Source organism: Silene latifolia, chromosome 9 (genome assembly GCF_048544455.1).
Source record: "Silene latifolia isolate original U9 population chromosome 9, ASM4854445v1, whole genome shotgun sequence".
In the NCBI taxonomy this organism is placed as follows: Eukaryota; Viridiplantae; Streptophyta; class Magnoliopsida; order Caryophyllales; family Caryophyllaceae; genus Silene; species Silene latifolia.
Genome location: NC_133534.1, coordinates 16,704,977 through 16,713,978, shown reverse-complemented (window position 1 = coordinate 16,713,978; position 9,002 = coordinate 16,704,977). Strand labels below are relative to the sequence as shown.

The window sequence follows — 9,002 nt, the reverse complement described above, 5'->3', positions numbered from 1 at the left end:
GGTACTCTCTCATAAATTTTTCTTATAATAAATAAATATTAAATTTAATAAATTATAAAATTATAAAAAAATATATCATTATTCATAATTTTTATTTCTCTACAAATAGAGATTATATTTGATATATTTTGTTATTTATTTTAATTTTCCTCATATATTCACATCACGTAATTAACATATTTATATCATATCACATAATTACTTTTATTCCTTTAAATTAGTTTGTATTATGCGGTTTCGATATGGAATAAAACGTTCAAGATCGTCATCTATCTATCTATCTATACTAATTTACTAAATAATAAAACAGAAACCACTAAACATTTTTTCCCGCCTAACTCCTTCACCACAATATAGACCATAATAACTCTTACAAACCCTTAGAAATCAAACGCTAACTCCGTGGCTCCGTTTGCTTTGCGGCTCTTCGTCATTCCTTCTCTACATAACTACGCCCTACTTATCTTCCTCATAAGTCATAACAAACTAATTTCCAATTTTTTGAATAGAACAAGTTTGCTTACCACAAAGATTTGCCCCATCATTTTGTTTATCGTTTGGTCAGTTATGTTTCTTTCTCCGAACACCCCCATTTGTAATGAATTTGATTATTTAATTTTACTTCATTTTAGATACTCCTCCGTCCTAATCATTTGTTTGTCTTCCATTAAAATAAGTCTTACAAAGAATAAAGAAGGCAAACAAGTAATTTGGACAAAGGGAGTATATAATTTTGTCCGATTTATCGACATTTTTTGCTTAGGATCTTCGAAGTACTTCGTATATGAGTGTCGTTTATCTCTGAAATTTTGGAGCCTCTTGAAAGCGTTACTTTTGTTTCATTGGAATGAACGGGTCATCAACGGGTAATTCAGGCAATGTATTGTTTTGAATTTTATCGACTGCCTTTTGTGAGTATTTAACATCTGTACAACTTGATACCTATTTTTTTTCCTTTGAATATAATTTTGCACTTTTTTACCAACCACTTTCTTATAGATTTTACTTGGTTCATTCCGGATTCTTAATTATATTTCCGTTTTTAAAAATCGTTCTAATCTTTTCTCTCGATTTAAATTTGAAGTTTTTATAAAAGAAATCAGGAATTCGATTTTAAAACCCCTAAGTTTACCTTGACTTTCCATTACATTTTCGTTCTTCCCTTTTGTTTTTCATCTTCTCTTTTTTATTCGCATTTTGAGGCGTGCTTTCACCCATGGACGGTTCGAAAGGATGATTCATGTCAGCCGACCCCAAATCATTTTGGGATTAAGGCTCTGATGTTGTTGTTGTTGTTGTTGTTGTTATATCTATTCTTAGCGATACACTCCTGTAAATTTTGTCATTTGTATTTTGAGATACTATAGGGTATTATACTATTATGTGTGCTGTAATGTTTTTGTAATTTTAGTGGAACTTCATAACATTGATCAACTTCAACTACTTTCAGTTGTATTGGTTTTTGCTTTGGATGAAATTTTCGATCAGAGTTTGGCGTTTTTGGTAGCTAAATATGTATACTAAGTAACTACTATGTGTGCTGTAATGTCATGATAATTGAAAAGTTTTTGGTAGCTTAAGTATGATGCGGCTCTTTTAAGCATTATATTGCGCTCATCCATGCCCAATTGACGCATCTATTCACTTCCAATATGTGTTTAGGCAAGGCGGCCTTATACAAGCAAGTGTATTGTAAAAATAGGTTAGTCTAATAACTATTTTCCCCACTAATTTTGATCATGATTGGTCTTGGTGAGTAGATATGTTTTACGAAATATATGTGTAAAATTGTCTTACAAAAGCATTACTTTTTGTTTGCTGTGGTGCAGCTTATGTTCTTCAACCTATGCTTCATAAACCAGTTGTAGTACCTGCGTCAATGTCGTTATTCGACCTAGGCTAAATTTTATACACCATATTATATATCAGTCCGTCTTGCTTGTGACGGAGATACCCGTCGCAAGCTTGCGACGGGTCGGATAGTGCTGTATTCGTGCTTAGTGGGTCGACATTGTGTACTGTGCGTGAATAGGGGAGGCTGACTTTTTTTTACTGTGAGCATTTAATGTTCTGCATTAAAGAAATATTAATCCCCCTTTTCCAATGAACCTAAATTACTGCAAACCTCCTCATCTCTCTAAAACAATATCACATTCATCCGTCTCATCTTCCCCCCTTCTCTCTCCCCATTCAAATTTCTATGAATCCACACTTTTAATTTCTTCTGATCCTTCATAATTAGCCATAAAATTACAAAACACTATCAATCAAGATGGTAACAAAATATCTGACACTGAAGAAAAACACAAGATCTGCAAGCAAGAGTGACGATGTTGGTGGAGGTATTTCCGTTGCTATTGTTATTATTTTTTCGGGTAATGTTTATGATTATGGTTCTGTTGTATGTTAATTGAGACATGCAAGTGATCCATGTGGAAAGGTTGTTTGATTATGGTGGTTTTATTTATTATGTTCTCTTTTATGTTTGATTTTTCAGTACATTTATTTTGTACACTTTTATTTTGTTAGCAAATACATTTTATGTTACCATCATTATATTCATTATTTGATATTATTTAAAATAATGTTATATTTTTTTTTTATTTTGCATAAAAAATTAAACAATGTTTGCTTGATACTTTAGTTTGATTGAATGTTTAGTTGATATGTTACAAGTTTTGGTGAGTATGTTATCATTTAGTGATCTCGTTTATTGATCTATATTGATATGTTACCATTTTATTGGTTATGTTACCATTTTTGGGTATTAAATTGCAACATTGTAGTAATATGTTACCAGTTTTGTTGGATATGTTATCATTTATGATCTCGTTTATTGATCTATATTGATATGCTACCATTTTATTGGTTATTTTACCATTTTTGGGTATTAAATTGAAACATTGTAGTAATATGTTACCAGTTTTGTTGGATATGTTATCATTTAGTGATATCGGCTATTGATTTATATTGAGATGATATCATTTTTGTTGGTTATGTTACCAATTTTGTTGGATATGAAATTTATTTCTATGTTCCAATTTGTTGTTGATTTATATTTGTTATATGTTATCGAATTTGTTTGATATGTTACCAGTTTTATTTGATATGTTATCAGTTTTGTCCAAAGTTTAGCAAGAAGTGCACTGGAGCAGTAGTAAAGAAAGGTAAAACAAGCAAAAGATGATTGCGATAAGGGCATTAGTAAAGGAAGGTGGGGCAGGACTGGGTTATAACGCGTGGAAATGTTCATATTACGTTGCACCCAAGCACCGCCAACGCTACACCTACGCGAGAGCGAAAAAGAGTGATAACTGGAAACAATAATTTTATGTTTGGAGGGGCTTATTTTGGTCATGCTTCATGGTTTTGTTAAAACACTGTTCATTTTGTTTGAAATAAAACTATGACTTGACGTTTGATTTTTGGGAACTTTATTTTGGACATGTTCTTTTGGATGACATAATCCCTAAAAAATGTTCGCACAATTTGCCAATATGTTACCTATTTCAGAGTGTTAACATATTCGATAAAGATGTCAACGTTATAGGCATATACTTGCCATTGGTAACAACTTCAAAGTGGTAAAAGATTGTACACTTTGGAATATTACTTAACATATACAATGCCATGTCTAATTCCTCTTTTAATGGTAACATATTGACAAAAGATATGAACATAATTTGTAAAATACACTGGCATAAGTAATACACAAAGAATAACAACTTGTTTGCATATTTACCAATTATGTTACCAATTTTAATATGGTAACAGTTTGTGCAAAAATGATAACATATACAATGTTATAAGTAATTCTTTTTTTTTTTTTTATGTTAACATATTAATAAAAGATATGGACATAATTTTTAAAATTTAGTGCCATAAGTACACGAGAAATGACAACTTGTTTACATATTTATCCATTATGTTACCAATTTTAATTGTAACAGTTTGTGCAAAAATGATAACATTATTTAACATATAGAATGCCATAAGTAATTCGCTTATTTAAATGTTAGTATATTGAAAATAAGCTCCCAAAACACGAAACACAAGTCATAGTTTTACATACAACTTAATTAACAACTGTTTTAATACAAACATCAAACATGTCCAAAATAAGTGCCTCAAAACACCAAATTACTATTTCTTGGCACCACCTCCACCGTTTGCAGCATCACCCACGGTTTTTTGACCTTTTCTGATTGTCATGCGTGTGTAGCTTTGGTTGTACTTGGGATCCTAAGTGGAAGGTTCACGTTCAGTTGTGGACTCATTTGGACATGAAATATCGAAATATATACATTCTCTCACCACGTAAATAAAACAATGTTACCATTATACAATTGGCAGAATTGGTCACAAACAGTTGATAATTGGTTACAGTTTATATTACTCCACAACTTTGCCAAATCGTTCACCATGTTGATAATTTAACTTTATATGATGATATGATACCATATTCAGTAACATTTTCATTAATAATAATAAAAAAAACTAGGTATATTCACAAGTAGTAAAAAATATATCATTTGTAACAAAATATGAAACCATCTCAATTTAGCAACATTGTCAAAGAAATCGGTCACAAATATACAATTCACAAGTATAAATTATCATCATATCAATATACTCCGTAATATGTTATCATATATGCATAAGTCATAAATGGTCACATATATATGGTCACATATAGTTAAAATGTAGAAGGATATGGAACATACCAAAATTAACACCAAAAAATCCGTAAAATTGAAAAAACCAAAATGAAAACACCCAAAAATTCGAATTAACAACAATGCAACATTGTCAAAGAAATCGGTCACAAATATACAATTCACAAGTATAAATTATCATCATATCAATATACTCCGTAATATGTTATCATATATGCATAAGTCATAAATGGTCACATATATATGGTCACATATAGTTAAAATGTAGAAAGATATGGAACATACCAAAATTAACACCAAAAAATCCGTAAAATTGAAAAAACCAAAATGAAAACACCCAAAAATTCGAATTAACAACAAATCCTACTATGACTCCTAGCATCTTATGCACATTCAAGTTAAAATTTCAATTATAATCAATAAAAAATGAAGATTCTTCTTTTGTATCGATTATTTCATATCTTCAACAAATGTAAACAAAATAAATTAAAAATTTCTTTTGTATTGATTTTTTCATACCTTTAACAAATGTAATATTTTGGTGTATGCATTTTAATAGTAATGCTAATAATGAAAATAAGAATACCTTTTGGGTGGGGTAAAGTAGTCATCGTCTTCCTTGCCATCAGAATGTTGGTTTTTGACTGAAGAGTAGATGAAGATGATGATAAGTTGAAGATGAAAGGGAACTTATTTGTAGTTTTAGGAAGGTTATATGTGTTATTGGAAAAAGAAAGTTAAAAGGATAAATTAGGGATGATGATGAACTTTGAATGAGGAAAAATAGCAAATAATGGAGTATCAAATTTTTGTGAATGTTAAAAAATGAGAGAGAAAATGCATGAGTGGTTGTTAACGATAAAAGTGATGGTGTGGATGATGATGGACACTGTAAAGCATGCAAGATTGCAAGGGGCATTAAATGTTAGTTTGAAATTGTAAATAATTGGATATTTAATAATGGGGAAAGTACATGACAAGTACTACATATAGGCGCCTACTCCATTTCCCTTGTCGGCCACTTGCACATAATACCCGGTTCATTTTTCATTAATATGGTATGTATTCGACCCGTCGCAAGCTTGCGACGGGTAGTTCCGTCACAAGAGAGAATTTGTGATTATATATTAGGCTTAAGTATGAAGGAAGCTTTATTTCCTCTCAATTTATCCTAATTAATTACGGAGTATTATTTTTAAATTTTAGAAGGAAAAGACAACATCCAATATTCTTGAACCTAATTCAGTCAGTTTATAGACTATACATCTGAGGTAGTACCTCTTATTGTTTATTTTCTGAGTTTTATTTTAAAGTTTTTGAGTTTTGCTTTAATATAAAGTTTTTGAGCACATTTACTAAAACATTACACTAAAAAAATATAATATTGCTCAAAAACTATATTTATAAATGTTAATATGCTCAGAAAAAATGTGTATATGCTCAAAAATTACAAGATCTGAGGTACTACCTCAGATGCGTAATCCTTTTTCTCTAATTCAGTACTCTGTAGCTGCCCTCGCATTATGAAAAAATTGGCCTAATTGACCGTCAATAAGTAAGTTGTTATCTTATTAGTTTCTTTTCTCTCTTGAAACGCCCTACGATATAATTGAAATAATATAAATGAAATAAAGGCACTACACTCACAATAATTAGTTTTCTTTGAATCAACGGGTACATATAATGATGTAGGATAGTAGTGCTGATGGGGCACTACCGTCAATTGTAACACTACGGATTTTCTTTGGAGCCTACTCGACCGAGTAGAGCCTACTCGGCCGAGTAGTGCTCTTTGTGTGAGTTATTTCGGTTCTGCCGAGGAACACTCGGCCGAGTATAGTGAATACTCGACCGAGTGTAGACCACTCGGCCGAGTGTCGTCACACTCGACCGAGTGTCCGGTCTGGCGAAGTTATATTTTGACGGTTTGATTAGGGAATGATTAGGTTATTTTATATTTTCCGCGTCAGTTTTCTAATATCAGTTTTCAAGCGTTATCACTTCTACGTTACCCTAATCACATCCAAATCATTCCCTAATCCTTTCCTTGAGCATTTCGTAGCATCTTTGTGTGGATACTTGCGGTGATTATTCCGTATAAACTCTTGTTGCACTGTTGGTAAGTTCTATCCTTGTAATTATTGTATATTTTGGGTTTCTATACATTTATATGGAAGGGGATGTTGGGAATTGTTCAAAGTGTAATTGTGTCGTATGATCTTTGTATAGGAGAAGACTTCGTAGAGGAGCCTTTTTGATTGTCCGTGTTGCTTACTGCTGTGATTGCTAAGGTAGGGTTTCCCTACTCAGTTGCTGTGCTTTACATGACATGTTATTGTATTTATCGTTGTCTATTGATCATCGTAATATGGAGATTGTCGTGACATTGTTGGTGTGAGGGGATTGAGATGGCAGTGAGGTCATGTGATTGTGATTGTGGTGGAGTCACTTGCGGGAGTGGCTTCACACCCTAGTTCGCCCTCCGTGGAACCCGCCACGGGAGGGGATGTGCACATTAAGGGACAGGGAGATTTGTCGCTCGTGAAGAGCTGGACTAGGTGGGATCGGCTGCGGTCACCCACTGGCGGCGAGGATTACCTGTTGCGATGGGTAATCTGGCAGGGCTACACACTTTAGTGTGTAGTCGGACACTATGTGAGACAGGGTGATTGGGAGTGGCGGTGATCAAACGAGTATTGCATTTGTTTGTCTTGTTTGTTGCATAATACTGACCCCGTTGTTGTTTGTGGAATCTGCGGTGATCCATTCGGGGATGGTGAGCAGGCTTGACAGGTTTTGCTAGTGAGAGCTTGGGGATCATCTTGGGAGATTTGTCACCATGAGTCATAGCATCACCGTCGGAGTCTTAGCGAGTCTCTTTTATTATCAAAACTTCGGAGTTGTATTTCATTAGACAGTATTTGGTTTTGGATGTTGTAAACTTTGTTAATTACATTATTTTAATAAATGTGCTCAGTTCAGACGCTTTTGATATGTACTAACCTCGGGCAACCGAGATGGTAACACATTCTCATGGTAGGGTGGTCCTGGTAAGGCACCTTGCTATGAGGGGGTGTTACAAAGTGGTATCAGAGCCGAAGATTCCGGCACCTAAACAAAATGAATTAATGAACCTAGGGAGTCTAAATAAAATGAACCCGGGGAGAGTAGTTTGGAGCTACCGCAAAGACTCGGGAGACGTCCCGGAGTCGCATAATGGCCCTTACTAACTCGAGCCGGTAACTTGGGGAAAGTGTGAGGAGGACTAGGCCTTGTATGTGCCCGTATGTGAAGATGCATGTTAGTGAAAGTCGATAATTGTATATATGTGTGTGATGAGATTCTTAACTGTTGTGATGGGAGAAGTAATTGATGAGACGGTTGTGATTTCAACGTTGGATTTAGCGTATGTGCAAATGAGATGTTGATATGTTTATAATATGGCGTAAAGTTTTGATATATGCATTGCATGTTGATATGTTTATAACATGGTTTTTGCCTTCTTACGTTTTGTTATGAGAATACTGAGCATGATAGAAGAATCGTAAAGTAATAACCTGTAAATAGTGTTACTCGGCCGAGCATGATAGGCACTCGACCGAGTATTGAGTACTCGGCCGAGCATAAGGGAACTCGACCGAGTGTTGTTTGAAGGAAAGTAGCAATCACTACTGTTTATGATAACTCGACCGAGCATGGGAGTACACTCGACCGAGTATGGTCCACTCGGCCGAGTGTTGCTATACTCGACCGAGTGCTTCTTTTTGTGTTTTGATGTTTGTCTCTGGAGTCGACACTCGACCGAGCATCTGAGAGGATACTCGACCGAGTGATCTTTACTCGACCGAGTGTTATTTATACTCGGCCGAGTGTTCTTTCGGCGGGGGGGGGGGGGTTAAATTTTGAGCATGCGTTTACGTTTCTTTCTTTCTTATCAGCTCAAAATGCCGCCCAAAAGAACTCCTGCGCAGATCCAAGCTTCGGAGATGACTCTTGATGAGATTGCTCGCATGATTGAGCAACAAGAGGCTCTCCTTGAAGCTCTCAAAAATGTGGGAAAGGGGAAAGAGAAGCCGATTGATGCAACCCAGCTTAGCATCAACATTGCTCGTTTCCACCCTCCCACATATGACGGGGTAGGTGAACCAAAGCTGCTCGAGAAGTGGCACCGTGAGATTGAAGCTCTCATGGAAATGGTTAAGTGCCCCGAGGATATGATTGTTGAACAGGTTGTGTACTACCTAAGGGGAGAGGCGGCGTTTGGTGGCGAACGTCAAGGAGGATGCTAGAGCTTACTACCGGGAGGAAGGGGCTATTCCGTGGTCC

At 34.8% G+C, this 9,002-nt stretch overlaps 1 long non-coding RNA gene across 1 annotated transcript; it reads right to left on the bottom strand.

Annotated features, from left to right (window-relative positions):
* Window positions 1-4,045: 4,045 nt before the first annotated feature.
* Window positions 4,046-5,396, bottom strand: LOC141602466 (uncharacterized). Its single transcript, XR_012524460.1, has 2 exons — window positions 5,263-5,396; window positions 4,046-4,307 (listed from the first exon to the last, which is right to left on the bottom strand). It is a non-coding gene; the product is annotated as an uncharacterized LOC141602466 (long non-coding RNA).
* Window positions 5,397-9,002: the final 3,606 nt, after the last annotated feature.